The following is an 18,148-nucleotide window of genomic DNA, read 5'->3' on the forward strand; positions in this document are numbered from 1 at the left end:
AGACAATTTCGTTTCCTCATATAAATACCTAACAAAAACAATACGCTTTAACTTGGTAAACGTTTGCAACAGAATACCCTTTGTACATTTCAGACGAAAATGAGTAAAAACGGTTGCTCAACGGAAATATTTCGTATAATAATTACTATAGCATTGTTCATATTAAGTACTCAATAGTCATCCTGCATAATGCCCAGGCATGTTACACAATCATTTTTATGAAGGTTGAAGTAATAGAGAATAATTACGTGAATGTATTGACGGAGGATTGAAGGTTTAACCCTTATCTTGGCAAGGCTCAAAATATCTTAAATATAATCATTTTTTTAGTTTTTTGTCACCTATTGAGCATACTAGACTATTAAAAAATAAGGAAAAAAATCCAGGATTTTCCAGTTTCGGAAAATCATATGTATCATATTTGATACTATGCCAATAACTCGACAAAATAGTTACCTACTTTTTCGAATAAAAATGAAGATTTTAATAAAAATAAAACATGTAATGCAACAGAAATTAGCATTTACTGCTAATTAAACGCAATCTAAAGCATCAGATGACTATTAAACCTGTAAAAATAAATTATATCTACGAATACCTGATCACATGGGCGGAAAATTTGATCCCGTAAAGTTTCGAAAAAGTCGTCAGCAAAAAGTTGAGTAAAATATGATACGTAAACAAATAATTATAAGTAAAAAAAAATAATTTTTTTTTACTTTGGGGCCATTTTTTTGCCATACACATATTTTTCCGTGCTACGGGCTACGGCGTAGCAATAATGCTACAGCGTACGAATATATAGTTAAACAACATCTAGTAGTTAAAAAAATCAAAGTTTAATGACTAAATAATACGAAAACTAATATTAAATAATTGAAGCATGTTTTGTAACCCCACAAATATAAAAAATATATATAATCATGTAAAACTATTTTGACGATAACTTGACAATGTATTAAATATAATACAATCCTTTCGATATGTACATTTCTGAGTTCTTGGCAGTGTATCAAATATAATACATAACAGTTTCATGTAAGGTTCTGTGTATTAAATGTTTTTAAATTCGAGGGCATTGTAAATATGTATGCACTAAGAGACAGTAAAGATATCAAAATGTAGATTATGGAAAAATATATACTAACATAAGAAATAAATGCAAAACTTCCAGTACGAACTGAAATCTATTGTATCCGCGGCGCCATGTTGATTATTACTAATTAATTTACAATGACACTCGTGTCAATTATTTTTTTCTATAAGTAAGGAGAGTAGCTCGACATATTGATGGCAGAATTATTCTGTTAGGTAATAAAGTGAACCTGCTAGATTTTTTTAAGTTCCGTGTATCACGGGTGTTACGATGCCAAGATAAGGGTTAACTTTGAACAAAGATCCGATAATTTGGTATTAAAAACCTACCTATTCAGAATATCTCAAAAATAAAAGGTAAGGCTATTTTCATCATCATCAGACATTATGATAGACCTAATTAAATAAGTAAATACTTCAGTTACGCTTACCATACTTTTCTACCATATTTTTGAAGTATTTTTCTCCGAATGTATCTATCGTCTACCTTCATAAATCAGAAGGTTCGAAATAAGATTTTTTTTCTTATTTCGGACGCCTTATTTTAAGGTTTTAACAAGTCATTAACACGATACTTATTATTATGATGCAGGTACAATACCTTAATACATTTGAAACTTAGTACATTAGTGACCGTTGTTTTATAATTACCGTGACCACCCATAAGGTGTAATGGGTGTTTCACAATACAATGGTCTGAACCCCTAGTGTTCATTCGATACCGTGGCACAGTATAATAAAGAGTACTAACGTACAGTATGGACACTCCCTGCCTCCCGTTGAAAGTGCCGCCCACCCGCTCTCGGTTACCTCACAGTTACCGGCCGGCAAGGACGCGACGACGCGGTGCGCAGAGCGGAGGCCACGTAAAATATTCAAATATTAAACAAATATTTACAAAACCTATCAGATCACACTGAAACCAGTACAATACCTATATGAACAAAAAATCATGTTTACAACTTACGTAATATGTTGGTGGCCTGAATTTCCTTACAAAATTTTCGTTACTTTGTTTATACTGATTCAAAATAGGAAACTATTGTATAAATTGAGCTTAGATACTAGATACCCACCTTACAACATAATACGATTCTTATTTCTTCCTAATTCGCGCAATGAGTTTTGAGTAATTGAGGTCATCGAACTTGACAACAAACTGGCGAGAACCCTCGTACGTCTTATCTCACTCACACAAGCATGTTACGCGTTTACCTACACGAGCTTACCTACGCACACAGTCTATGCGTAGGAACGCGTTTGTTTCATATACAGGGTGATTCATGAGACGTGAGCAGGACTAATCCTGCACACTCAGTAACTGATAATTGAACGATCACCGTCGTATTTAGGTGAAACAACCACACTTTTTCCTATTTTTTTACTTTTTGGCGAGGGCAAATTTAATTCTCTACAATCATGGTCACCCTACGAGACCTAATTAATAAACATAAAACCTCTTTAACCGTAATGACAGCATATTGATTACGAAGAAAATAAACTGTCAACTTGAGTGAGATACGAGTTTTCAAAAGTAACCAGACCGTGATGGCATTCAATTTGACACAGAATATCGGTAGTCTGGTTTAGTGCCCTATGGAACTCTCCGCGCGAGCTCGGATTTATACCTACGAATCTGCTCCCGTTCACGGTAGAAAAGCGAGCCAGGTGGTTGCCACCCGCGCTCACGCACGCACGTCACCGCGCGCCACACTGTAAATTTTTACGATAGTGACAAGCTACCTAGTAGGTACCTACCTACTATTGAATTTCTTTAATTGAACATGTAATGTTTATTATGTATGACAAATGTATAGTTTTAGATATCTGTTAATTTGAAATAGGTAGTAAATTTTTAATTTATTTTGGTTGGATTTTTAATATATTTAATATTTTGGTAAATGTTTATTTTAACGACAGTAAGGAAAGTGCCTACTCATTTTTGCTCTGGTTAATTTATAATTAATTACCTGTATTCATGGGGTTTCTATTATTTTTCTTTATTGTGTAACATCAATCTCTATCTGGTTTTAAATTACACGAAGTTTTATAACTAATTCTTGCTGGGATTATTGCACGGTTTATAAAACGGCGTAAACACTGCGGTTACTGCAGGGACATATGACCTTTTAAAATGACTATTTCGCAAACACTAACGCATAATCGGAATATTAAGTATAATTTAAGATTTAGCGTTCCTTTTATTTCACTTCGCTGTTTAAGTACCTAGGTATTTATTTATCATTTCTAAACGTCAGCAACCCTAGCGTTGTGCCGGTGCGCGCGGTGCGGGGAGCGGCGCGCTGAAGGTCACTCCATTGTATTTTAGTCTACGTATCAAAACGGTAGGTATTTGCTTTTTCTTTGAGAGATCAGTATCTGTTCGTAAGAACTATTATAATAATCTGTGGTTTAGTATTCTAATTGTAGGGTGACCATGCATGTCGTAAATAAATTAATAACTTTTTTTTTCAACACGATTAGAAAATTAACGTTAACCTCACTAATACTGATACGAAACAGTTGCTTATAATTTACGAAATGTGCAGTGTTAGTCCTGCTCACATCTCCTGAATCACCCTGTATTTTATCGCCAGTGTCCGGGGTGTGACCGTGGCGAGCGTTCGTATTTGTTTATGTCTATTTTTTTATGGGATTTTGAACATCAGTGCGCCAAGCGGGACGTTTTGGAAACTCAAAATCCCATACAATATGACACTTACCTACGCAAATGCGTACCTTCGTCGCGTCACGCTATCGAATGAACACTAGGGGTGCTGGATTACGGAATATCGCTAGGACATTCAACCTTTCGAGTAGTTTTCGTAATATGCTATTGTTGTATTTCCGTATGTCATACGACAGGGTCAGTTTACTAGAAAATACCTATCGCAAATTGCTTTCACTGTTCATTGTTCCCAGGCACTCTCTAGCTGTAAATATTGACTATTGTTGCAGGGAAACGGTGGAAATCTTTCATAGTCGAGTGAAAACTTTCCCGGCGAGACGAGTAGTGTTTACTTTTTTAATGTTATTATTAACTATTAATAACATCGGTAACAATATGAGAGATGAGCGGATTACACAAGCACTCTTCTCAAGTAGATCTCAAGCAGTTCCTTTTCAAGTAAGAAGTTAATGTTGTTAAATTACAAGCTGCAATTTAAGGCAGATTACCAGTTTTTATCACCCGTATTTCAAAAATAGCATTTTGCCGTTTTACACAAATTTCCGAGTGACGAAATCGCGCGTTCGATATACAAAAATCGCCTCCCTGTGCCCTGTTTATCAAAAGCTTGTAACTTGTAATACAATTGGAAGTCCCTTTTTGACAGCGTTTATTAGAAAGGGACTTCCACTTGTATTACAAGTTACAAGCTTTTGATAAACAGGGCACTGGTCTTACTGCCGAGGTGAAAAGTTGTATGTGTCACACGAGTACAATTTTTTTTCATAAACCCAAAGTTGCCCGTCTAAAATCAGCACTCTCACTTGTTCTCCATATTGATTGAAATGCACCAATTGATTAAGTACAGTCAGCAGCAGAAGTTGCTAAGCGGGCAAGGTGTTCAAAATTACCTTGACACGCTCTTATTCTTTTAACAATAAAGTCGCGTCAAGATCATTTTGAACACCTGGCCCGCTTAGCAACTTCTGCCGCTGACTGTACCTAAAATGTATTCAGTGAATATTTCATAACTAATGAACCTACCTACATCGTAAAGACAATCTAGTCATTTTACTACGTAGTAGTACGTAGTAATAATTTATATGATTTCTAAGCCCTATAATCAGTTGCGATTAGAACACGAAGATTTATTACATAATACATACCCGCTATTTGTAAACATGGTGTTTATCTCTTGTATAGGTACTTATCCCATCCAAGACCTTTATAATTGAAATTGCCAATTTTCACTGTAGGTATAACATGCAGCAGAGGTAAATAAGTACCTACATATAAAATTGTAAGATGAACTTAAATTCCAATTCTAATTTCCTTTACATTAGCCTTCGACACTAGACAGGCGTGGCTAACTCCGCGATTTCGTCGCGTCGCTACAAGTACATGCGGCCCACACCAATTTTGGTGTCTAGCAGTAGTAGTTGCCGCGCACCGCTACGGAACTGACGCTTGCTCGCGCTTGCGCTACCTTGCGGTCATATCTGTCGTAATAGACGCGTTTTGTCAGAGAGTGAACTTTCTGTACAGTCAGCCAAGAAAGTGGTTTACCACTTTTCGACTCTATCATCTGATTGATAGAGTCGAAAAGTGGTAGACCACTTTCTTGGCTGACTGTACCTAGTACTATTATCTATTCTGTGCCTAGAGCGGAGTTGCAAATTAAAGCAAATATGAGGTTGCAAAATTAAAAGCGTTAAGCGTGTAACGTAATAAAACAATAAGCTAGACATTATTATATGGACCGATAGCCATCTAACACCGATTCGTTTAATGACTGTACCGCGGGTAATGATAAATAATGACGACAATTGTCGTTAATTTGACGACATCTGTCGCGGTTGGCGACATTTTATGCGCCTTGGTCTGTTCGGTTAATAGGTATCATAACATTCATAACCAAGGTGTCTTAATATTCGTAGTAAAAAAATATCAATACGGGTAAGTTTAGCCGCGGGTTGAGTGTGACCTTCACATTGGGGTCTGTTTACATATTGATTATAGAGTTTATTGCGAGTTCAAACATTTGCTACTCTCTAACTGACGTTTATTAGCAAACAGGTCCTGGTATGAAAGCCTGTTGTAAGGAACAGGCACTAACTCCTAGGGCATGCAGTATCGGTCCCGGTACCAAGAATTTCATTTCCCGGTTCTGGGCATGGCCGGAACCGGGATTCCCGGTTCTTCCCGGTTCCCAAGGCACCTTTTGATTACTTTTAAGAAATTGTTTGTGTTAGCGTACAATCTTTATTAATGACTTATTTTCATACAAATAATTCCATAAGAATTGATAAATGACTTATTTTTAACCGACTTCCAAATCTCAAAGAAGGAGGTTATCAATTCGGTTGTATGTTTTTTATTATTATTTGTATCTCCTTTTTTGGAATCACGGGCCTGTAAATCCCGGTTTTTTTTTATAGGCTTGCGTGGGGACACAGATCCAACACGTAGAGGCCCCTTGGAGAGTTTTTATGTCATGTAGAACGCCTGCTGGAACCCGTTCACAGGTGCAACAATAGACACCCATGAACCGGTCTCAGCAGGCATTGGGACTATTGTAGAAAAAGAGAACAGTATACCGGTCTATGGATTGAAGTTTGGGTGGACTATGAGACTGGGTTATTACAAAGACGTACGGACACCTGCCATAACAATGTTTACTATTATTATTATTTTTTTTTTTTTATGTTTGTTACTCCATATCTCCGTCATTACTATATCGATTTTGAAAATTCTTCTTTTGATTGAATGTATATGCATACAGATTGGTCCCGTTTTTGTCAAAACCCAGTTCTGATGATGGGATCCATGAGGAATCGAGGGAACTCCTCAAATCTTAAAGGCATACATATAGTGTTTTTTGGGTTTTTATAAACAAATCAAGCATATACACCCAAAAAAGTGACATTTGATGAAGTGGAACTGCTGATGATGATCAGAACGGAACTCTTTAACGACGCATAGTTCACGGTTGGCGATTTGTCCTCTTCGTTATGTTTGTTAAGCAAGTTAAGTTTTTAAGCCACATTTTTGTCAAGCTCGAGTTCTGATGATGGGATCCATGAGGAATCAAGGGAACTCCTCAAATCTTAAAGGCATGCGTATAGAGATTTTTGTATTTACATCAGAAAATTAAGCATTTTCATTAAAAACTGTTGCATTTGATGAAGTGGAACTGCTGATGATGATCAGAACAGAACTCTTCAACGACGCATAGTTCACGGTTGGCGATTTGTCCTCGTCGTTATGTTTGTTAAGCAAGTTAAGTTTTTAAGCCACATTTTTGTCAAGCTCGAGTTCTGATGATGGGATCCATGAGGAATCAAGGGATCTCCTCAAATCTTAAAGGCATGCGTATAGAGATTTTTGTATTTACATTAAAAAATCAAGCATTTTCATTAAAAACTGTTGCATTTGATGAAGTGGAACTGCTGATGATGATCAGAACAGAACTCTTAAACGACGCATAGTTCACGTTTGGCGATTTTTCCTTTTCGTTATGTTCGTTAAGCAAGTTAAGTTTTTAAGCCACATTTTTGTCAAGCTCGAGTTCTGATGATGGGATCCATAAGGAATCGAGGGAACTCCACAAATATTAAAGGCATACCTCCAGAACAGAACTCTTCAATGACGAATGGTACACGTTTGGTGATTACGAATTTCGATTTTGACTTGGACTGGGACCCGGACTCGGACTCATACCCGGATCCGGTTCGGACCCGGATCCGGTTCGGTCCTGGACTCGGATCCGGATTCGGACCCGGACTCGGAACCGGACTCGGACCCGGACTCGGATCCGGACTCGGACCCGGTCTCGGACCCGGACACGGACCCGGACTCGGACCCGGACTCGGACCCGGACTCGGACCCGGACTCGGACCCGGACTCGGACCCGGACTCGGACCCGGACTCGGACCCGGACTCGGACCCGGACCTTGACCCAGAAAACCACTATGATACCTTAACTAAATAAACAACTATGATTACCTATCATAAAATTAATGTAGGTATAAAGTACGATGATGCCAATCTTACTAGCCCCTCCCGCTTAAACCCCCGTACACCGCACGGCATGCGCCATTAAGTGGGTTAGGTTAGGTTTGAACTGCGATCCTCACAGAACCGAACAAGGATTAGGTTAGGTTAGAACTGCGAGCCTTACAGAAACGAAATGCTACTTGAAAAGTGGGTTTGATTAGGTTCGAACTGCGATCCGCACAGAACCGAACTGCTATCTGAGGAGTGGGTTAGGTTAGGCTAGAACTACGACCCTAATGGCTCCTCTTCACGATGGGCCAACGCCGGCCACTCCAAGGGACGCATTTATGCGTTAGAGGGAGCAAGTGATATTGCTATCTTATTCTACCGCATGGCTGCGTCCCTTGGAGTGCCCGGCGTTGGCCCATCCTGTAGAGGAGCCATTATACAGAAGCGAAATGCTAGTAGAAAAGTGGGTGGTTTTACCTCCTTTTCTACATAGTGTACCATCTACAATAATCTTTCATCGGCCCCCATGGAAGTCGGTTTTTTTTTCTTAAAAATTATATTATAATTATTATAAACCAACACTTATTGGCGTTCCAACCTATTTTACGAAAATAACCGGCACCCTTTGCCACACGGCTGTAGCGTAGTCGATGCACTCAGCACTATGACGGCACGACCTGCCTGCACGAATGCCTAGATGCCTACTTTACTAGGTTAGTTTGTCGGGTTATTTGGGTCCCCCGGTTCTTAGCACCATTATTAAATGTTATATAATGTCCCGAGCTAAAGTACTAAAACATCACTACTATTGAAATGGAAATAAATAGTCATATTATGAGAACCGGGAAGTACCGGTACCGGATCTTCAGTACCGGTTCTTTTGACACTATAAAATTCCCGGGGATTCCCGGGAATATGAGAACCGGGAATTCCCGGGAGCATGCCCTACAGTAACTCCACAGCAACACTTACTTACCTGTATTGACCTTACCAATTTCATAACATTCTCAATGCATCACTTTCCCACATTTAGCGAGCTACGAGCAATCCGGTAAAGTACATCTGATTATGCCTCCGACTGTTACAACTATGTGTATATGGAGATCATATAGACATGATCACATACACTTGTAAAACTTGGGATTATAGGGCCTGTAGGTATCTTACTTAGAACTCGGTATATAGGCGCTGTAGATGTAATTGAATTGTGAATGAACTCATTTTGAAATGTGAAAGAATACATGACATGACCATGTGCAGACTGAGAATAATGGTGAACCATACATTATAAGTATAGGCACGTAAGTATGTAAATTAAGTAAAACAGTCATTTAGTTAACATGAACACCATAAGTTAATGACAACTAACAGCTCAATATTTCCCGCTATTTTTCCACAACCACAACACTTAGGTATTCATGAGTCTAAAGTGGTTGGTTTTCCATACCATAAATAAACACAAATTCCATACATACTAATGAACGTTCTACAGAATGCCTAAAGAGTAAACTGAAAGCTTTTTGCAGTTCGATGCAAAATATCCCGCTTTCGTAATATGAGTATTGTCCGGTTAAACCAGTTTTGTATATCCTCACAATATAATCACAGTTCACAGTGACTCAACCAGCTCGGTTAAACGTGAATGTTACAGAATTATTGCCCGTTTGCGGTAAATTATGGTTATTGTTTCTATGACATAAACATAAACACATAGGAATGTGAAATTTTCTTTGAGTTTCATTCAGTGTAATACATAAATAATGTGTATCAAATCAGCCAAATAAATTCATATCTAGTTTCGTACCTATTAATATGTCGGCAAAAACGGAAACCTTTTAAGATCATTTTTTCGTCCATCTTTCCGTTTGTCCGTCTGTCAAGACACTTGCTCATGCAGGAACGCGTGCACGTATTAAGCTAAGGTACTCAACTCAGGTCTGCTGCCCGGGGCACAATGAAAATGCTCCCTTTATGGCGCACATATTTTGACAATGGCGAGAGAATCAAACTTATAGGGAATTTCAGTCGATAAAGAATAAGAAACTAAAATTGCATAAAAATATTTGTGTTATTAATTTTATCCCTCATTACAGTTTATTTTTGCATTAGGTACTTAGTTAGAGGATAGGAAATAGAAGTATTTAGGTACTAACTGCGACTCACTCTTGTCAATCACTCGTCCCTCAAAAAAGCCGGTCAAGTAGCTTTTTCTATCAATTTACTCAAACCACGCCTTTCATTTCGTAATAATATTTTCCAAAAAAAGACATTTTTATACATCATACATTTTATTATAGCCTTCTGTCTAATAAGACAGCAGTTATACTTATAAGAACAGTTAGTTGAAGTCGCGTGCCCACAATCTTAATAACCCATCGGCGCAAGCGCTGTGTGGATACCTACCTATCTGACATCTGCCTAACCCCAACACCCACGAGCCATACCAAAAAATGTTAACTACTGAAACTTTTGGTTTTGTTTTATGTTTAATTAGTTCCTTTATTAAATATTGTAGGCAGCATTTTAGTTATTAAGCAATGGTCTTCACCATACCTATACTTTTATAAAAATCCTATATGTATTATAGGTACTTACATACATACGCATACATTACATACTGGGTGGTAGTAGTGTTAAAGTCTGTTTCAATAGAACTTGCTAACTATGTAAACAAACCGCCATATTGAAATTGTCTCTGAATGATCAATTTACTAGTGATGGGCAAGACTCATACTTACTACTTTACTAATGTCAAACCATATCGAATAATAAAATACCAAAAGTAAAAAACAAGTAGTTACTTATTTTTAATTTGTTTAATCACGATCAGAAGACAAATTAGTACTTAAGAATGATGTATTGATGTATTTTATAACCGTGGCGGTAGGTACAGAGCGTGAGTTGGGTAGTGTGTAGCGGGTTTATATTACAAACTTTAGTCACAACACTACCCATCATAGATAATTGTAGAATTTAAAAGAAACAAAACCGCCATTCCATCAGGTCCTAATAAACTAACTTATGAAACCATTTTAAACTTTTAATTAAATATCCAAGATACAGTTACATATTTATGTATTTTACGGAACGGGCCGTTTCAATAGTGTATATGTGTATGGTTTCAATGGTATTTGATGAGGTGGTGTGAAAATTCAAAGAGAAACAGTGATAAAACAAAATTACGTTGTTTGTTTACATAGTTAGCAAGTTCTATTGGAATAGACTTTAGCTTCGTATTTATTGAGAAGAAACTCCAACATACACACAATTAACTATACTAACTCTCTGACATTATCATGGTAGAAAAAATGCTTTATTGTTAATTTTAACATTTCTTACTGCTTGACAGTTAAATAGGTACCCAACAAGCGCGAAAGCTGAGACCATGACCATGCATGCATATGCATCCGTCCGTTTCAAAAGATTTTTTGTATTCAATCAGCTTAAATTGAATCGTAGTTTTAGACTTGAAGAATGCAGACATTCTACCAATACTAACCTTTCACTGCTAACGTGAAAGTAAAACACTTACTTACCTACACCAAAGCAATATCAAGTGGTAACGTTTAAAAAATGAACAAATCAACGTTGGTCTTAATTTTGAAGCGCCAAACGAGAAATGGCTTATAGCTCTGAACAAAATAAAATTCGTATATAAAACTAAAGCTTAGAACTGTGTCAACCGTGCTCCAAAACGCATACCTATATTTATAACTAACATGTGATTTGAAATGAGAGTGCTGTGAATTATTAAAAAGCCTAGACCTACAACAGGGCTCTGAATCGATTATATATACCTAATACGTTATAATTATTACCTGTATGGCATTATAACTTTGTTTGTAAAGAAAATTTCAACCTTCAACAGTTTTTATTCGCAATCTCGAAATTCTGGTAAAATTCGAAAACACATTATGGAGCAGGAACTTTATGAGGTCAATAACTGGACCAACGTCACAATACTTATATCGGACACGGAAGCGTTGAGGCCGTGAAGGGCCGGCCGGCTGTCCCACTGCAAGTGCGCAGCAAACTCGCTTCGACTAGGTCATATATGCCATCTAGACCTAACTAGTTGGCCTGATTGAACACTTAACCTGATGCATTTTATTAGCACTTTCTTAGTCTACACATCCAGCGATTACTAATAATCTTTTTTACAAAACTACTTTCCATTGTCCCCGACCCGTAAGCCGTAATAGGACTAATCCAGTCTTGTGGACACAAAGCTTACAGCCGACAGTGAAAGCATTCCGAGAAAATAATTTTAAGTACCTACTTTGTAGTTATTTTGAATATAGATTCGACACAACCACGCATATTATTTACTTAGGACACTGAGCGGACTCGCCATAGCACGGAAATTGGTTTGGATGTGGTGTGATATACCCACACCCAGATCAATTTTCGTGCTATGCTATGGCGAGCGGCGGTGGGATGTGGCGGTGAGATGGGATGGGTATGGGATGACGTATATACGTAGCTACAAAGAAAAGTACGAGCACACATTTAAAGAACATTCAGTAGTGATGATTCGAAAACACAACACAAACTTTTGTTTGAAAAATAAACTTGGCTTGAAGTATTAGTTATGCTTAAGGCTTGTAAAAATAATAAATGATTTATCTTTTTTTTTACAAGTCTCAAGCATACCTAACTACTTCATTTAAGTACCTACATTTTTACGATTCATTTAGGTACATTAGTCCCATATTCATCATTCGGCCCACGCAAAATAAAAAAGATTCAATATTCAACGGTAGAGGTTAAGTGTGAGCACATTAAGCTAGACTAACTACCGAGTCATTTACCAATGTAGACATCAGTAACCGTGACACCGTTATCTCATAGGACTCTTTAGTATTCACAGAAAGTGGTGAGTTCGCACGATCTAATGTTTTGGGCGCTATTGAAGGTTGTCATAGGTATTTGGATAAGTATACTGTAGTTTGAAGACAACTGAGTAACTTTTGAACTGTTAGGATCTGAGGCTGCATCATCATTAACTATCATAGGCCACAGCATCTTTGCAGATGATAGTTGCTGTGCAGCGTCTATGAAGTTATTTTAAGGAGGTAATAGTCTACAGACTATCGCCTGGGACACAACTGCGAAATTATAAATAAACGCTGCATAACAGTTAAACAAAAGTTTATATAAATAAAGTACGTGAGTATGTCTGTTTTATATTTATGTGCGCGATCACTAATTCTATGGCTGCAGCAAATTGAGGAAGGGGCAGGCCAGTAACTGCCTTGCTGACGAATGTCCGGAGAGACATGAAGGATTTGAGCCTGTCCACTGACGACGCTTATCAGCGAACGAAGTGGCGCCTCAAGATTAGAAAAGCCGAACCCCCCTAACGGGATAAGGCGAGGATAAGAAGAAAAGGTCACTAAATTCGCGATTTTTATGTTGCTATTATTAGTATGCTATTATTCTTTGTTCTCTTGTTATGTGTACTAAATTTCAATCATGTGTGAAAAATAAATTATATTATCAATAGTAACATTCTGGGTTATTCATCTACCAATTAGTATTTATAAAAGTGAAATCTTTGAACATCTGAATAATTCATAATATTTATAATTCAATTGATTTGCATTATACATATTATAATCAGCATCATGCAAAAATCTAAAGCCGTTAGATACCTAATTTATAAAATAACGTAATCTACTCTGCACCTAGCTGAACTGTATTTTTTTTTAATTAAAGATGAGTACTTCGCAAGTTTCCATCTAAACAAATTAAAGAGAAAACAGACGCCAAGAAATGTATAAGTATGGTTTACAATTAACTGTCTTGTGGTTGTTGATGTAAGAATGGAGTTACGTAGAAATAAGCAAGACATATATGGTTGTAATGGTAAATCCTAATATAAATTATAAATAGAAACCCTCCCTCCCTAAAACCTACCCTTCAAAGCCTAGGCCCCTCGGCAAGGAGCCCATCGCGCAGGCAGCATTCCCGCCCTGTTTAGTGATAGCAATCCTTTGCACGAGAAAGCTGCCTGCGCGAGAGTCCCCTGTTGCCTCCCTTTACTGCTATAATTATAAATTATGTTATGTAGTCTTCAGGGTCCTCTTAAACTATACTGGGGCCCTCGGGCACATAAGATTTTGGGGCCTTTTTGGAAAGTAAAGAAAGCGAATTAAACTCACATTTTTCTACTATGATCTTCTATTTATTATGGGTAATCAAATAACTACTATTAGTAAATACTGTTACTGTTTGTCATTCGGGGCCCCCTGAGGATGGGGGGCCTTGGACACGGGCCCCGTGTGGCCTTATGGTAAAGACGGTACTGGTAGTCTTACTAACCTAATATCGTTCCTGAACTTGAACCGACATTCTACTAATCAATTCACTGTCTTCACTGGAAGCGTTTATATAGAGAAACTAAGCAACGTTATTGGAGCGGACGGTGCAGCCTGTGAAATGACAGGTTTAAAGTGACCACTGGTGACAGTCCGATTGTCTCGGTCACCTTACCTGTTATTGGAAAATAAATTACCTGTCCGTGTATATGTGTCGGCGGCCGATCGTAAGATCAAGCACATCGTAATGTTCCCGTGTAATGTTTTGACGATAGTCACATTTAACCAATATATGTGTAGGATAGGTTCGTTAGGTTGCTTCAGATGCCCGAAGGGCAAACTGCCCAGAATCAGAGAACGAGTCAAAGATTTTCACGTTTCACGATATGCCTAGGAATTTTACGATATGCCTGAACTTACGATCGGCCGCCGACATATGCACGGTCATCTGCAATAATATGTTACACAACGAAGGTCGCAAAAATATCTGACACGATCTTATTTGTAGAGTCATAAGAACGTGTCACATATTTTTGCGGCCTTCAAAGAGTAACTGCCCGATTCGAACTTTAAGATACGTCAATTAATAGATCTAGAAACGATATGGATAAGATATGTCAGTGTCAAAAGTTCTTCAAACAGAAACTGACGTATCTTAAAGTTCGCATTGGGCCGTAAGTAACATATTGCTGTACTGTACCAACCACGCTCCTTAATAAAACGCTGCAAGAGTCGTCAACTGCGAAAAGCCACTGTATGGTTGGTAATGTTTTTACTTTACGCACGAATGTGAAACATATGATTGTTGGGGAGGCAATCCCAATGAAATCCTTTAGAGCTTGGACATGTTGCTGTGCTGTAAGCCAGTATTCAATACCAAGTACTATTTTTTCAATAGATGTCACTACACTAAAAATTGTCTTCCTAGCTGATTAATTTGTTATTATTCGTTTAGCACCCTGACTCAAGAAAATCATGGATTCTTGAAAACTTTCTTATCTTTTTAAATTATTTTAATTTTCCTGCAAAATAAGTAGGTACTTAACAAAAGGGAGACAAACGAATATTTGATAAATAAATTAGCACTAACGGTCACGGAGCAAAGCCTTGGAGAGACAGACAGACAAGGCGAAACTATAAGGGTTTCTAGGTGCTAATTACGAAACCCTAAAAAGGTAAATAGATGTAAAGTTTAACACATAGCGACGACGCTAATAATGATAGCCTCGTATGATTGACACGTGTGTGAAATCATTGAACATCAGTTTCTGGCGACTAATGTAATTTACACCTTTCACAGTTGCAACTTGTGAAGACGTTGTAACATGCTTGGAAAACCACAAGCCTTGTGATTCAAGCGTCAATTAGAGACGTTCTAAATGTGTATTGAAAGGAATATTGTAAAGGTTATGACCCTTCAGACTGCTGACATTTCTCATCTTTAAAAATAAAATTAAAGTTTTAATTACAACACACAAATCATATCTGATCTTAGGTATGGACCTTGGAGAAAACTTTTGTTTTTAGATGAGTAATTATTTTCAACTTTTTACGCTTTGGACAGGTACACCATGTAAATATTAAATGACACTTTCACAATACACATGCGATATGCGTCATGCATGCATGAGAGAAATTCCACAATAGCTAAACAAATAGTTTTGATAAATACACACGTTGACCAATTGGTCACGACGACAACTATTAGTATTTGTATGTAAAGAATGTATTGTAGTACTGTGATATCTAAAAGAACAAATATTGACATTTCATATTTGTATTGTAAATACATATTTGCCCTTATTTAAGCCGATAGAATACATAAGGACATAGGTTGCTTATTGATTTGCGAGTTAACCTCTGAAGCCGCCAGAAGCAAGAACCGTGACAAGTACTTATGCATGCTACACAAAGCAGGGTGTTGTTGAACTAAAATAAGTTATTATGGTACAACATTGTAAATCCATATGCAGCAAACAAATAAAATACAAAAATTACTCAATATTAGTCACTGTAAAACAATAATTTCATCACTATCAGCCAAATAAGTTTTCGACTTCAAGATCTTAGCCGTTTCGCCAAACTTTTATTTGGAATACTTAAATAGCGATGTGACGGGCATCTTTGTGGCGACTAGTAGGTATTTGCCAACATACCTACTTATGTCGAAATTTCTGTCTTAATCTTTCCAGTGTATTGGCCAATTTGGCAGCCCGCACTTACGTAGCGCTTAAATTAGTTTTTAATATACAATTAGTGAAAAACGAATAATTTAAACATCAATCTTTTACATACAATTAAGCTGATTTCTGTAAAATATCTACAACAAAAGATGACGATTGAGTCAACCTGGATAGACATAGGTAGATTGATGAATTTTAATCGACAGTCTATGTCGCTATGTTCACACACTACCTAGATAATGTATTGTCAAATTATTAATATCCCGAGGTTAGCAAATAAAAGAGTCATTATTGGAATATATAAGTTTTTATTAGACTTATGATAGTGGTAGTCTGGGGTATTGTCCGGGGTTTAAAAAACTGTAGGCACGTGGCAATTTACTGTCTCTGTCATGCAATAAACAGGAACTTTAATATAAGTTTATTCTTAATCAAAACGTAATTCTTGCATGACCCATATTTTAAAGAATGTTTCCTCAATTATGTTAGTTAAACGGCCGTGAATAACCTATAACTTCTGCCGTATGCCGTGGAAGTGTGGGATTTATATAATTACAATACAATCGGACGTTTTCATCTGTTCACGCTTCACCGGCACCGGTGCAGCGAGTAACTTGATGTGTTTGAGGTAACCCGAGGCATATGAGCTATGGCTATTTTCTTACAATCGAAAGAGAAATTACAAACATACGACAAAAGTTTCGATTTCAAGTAATATGACTAATTCATAGACTTATTATAATAACGGACCTTACGTTTTACAAACTATTCTGGCAACCTTTTCAGGTTAGCTTAGGGATACCATTCTTATTTTATATAAACCTACTCGTATGCTGACGGAATTGGTCTCGAATTCGCTACTCTCGAAGGACGATTTCCTTACAACATTACCGCTCAAGGCAATAAATTCCGTTATTAGTTGTTTAACTGGTGTATGTACGGTAAGGTCAACTGAGAATATTTAAGGCTATATGTTAAGTACAATATTCATATGCCGATGAAAGACTACCATAACATTTAGTTAGAAAACAAATAAATAAGTTTATATTTAAATATTCAACCTATCTGGACTTATGAGTAGTGTGAGTAGTGACCCTGCCTATGAAGCCGATGGTCCTGGGTTAAAATCCTGGTAAGGGCATTTATTTGTGTGACGAGCATGGATAGTTCTGAGTCATGGATGTTTTGTATGTAAGTATTTAAGTATTTATATACTTAATACATACTTACCTATATCGTTTTCTAAGCAACCTCAACACAATACTGGGCTAATTATGGGACTAAGTCAATTATGTCCGATATTTATTTATTATTTATATATATCTATTCAAGTTGTTAATTAATATTGTACCTACATTCGTCTCTACAAAACTGTTAAGTAATCAACTCTCTATCTCTTCACACGAACAACAACCATGATTAATAATAATATCTAACATTCGATCGATTTCCGTATTCATCTATCATTATGCGCTTCTTATGTCCCAAATAATTATGTAAATCCGAACGCCACTAGAATTTTAAAAACTTTCTTCATGAGGGAAAGTGGTCAGATTGGCCACCTTTGCTACCTACGTTATACGTCTTGTTTAACTTTCAATCATTTATAAAGATGTTATGTTGTTTTCTCATAATTCCGTAAAGAATTTCGTGGTTTGTTCTCACGGGGAGATTTGCACATTATTCATATAATAGCTCAGCTAGGCAATGTTATAATTTTATTGAATATTAAACCAAGGAAGTATTACCTTATCATTTAAAGAGGGTCCATCTATCAGCATTATTTACTTTATTCACAACTACGAGTAACTAATTGCGCGATCTAGGCTCGTAATATCAATTTTGCCAATCGAAACTTAAGTAGTCACACGACTTAG

General features: G+C 37.0%; 1 protein-coding gene across 2 annotated transcripts in view; it reads right to left on the minus strand.

Moving 5' to 3' along the window:
• LOC134667074 (uncharacterized) overlaps positions 1-18,148 on the minus strand; it is a 53,232-nt gene that overhangs the window by 30,380 nt on the left and 4,704 nt on the right. The window lies entirely within an intron of this gene.

The sequence above is a fragment of the Cydia fagiglandana genome, chromosome 1 (genome assembly GCF_963556715.1).
Source record: "Cydia fagiglandana chromosome 1, ilCydFagi1.1, whole genome shotgun sequence".
NCBI classification, from domain to species: Eukaryota; Metazoa; Arthropoda; class Insecta; order Lepidoptera; family Tortricidae; genus Cydia; species Cydia fagiglandana.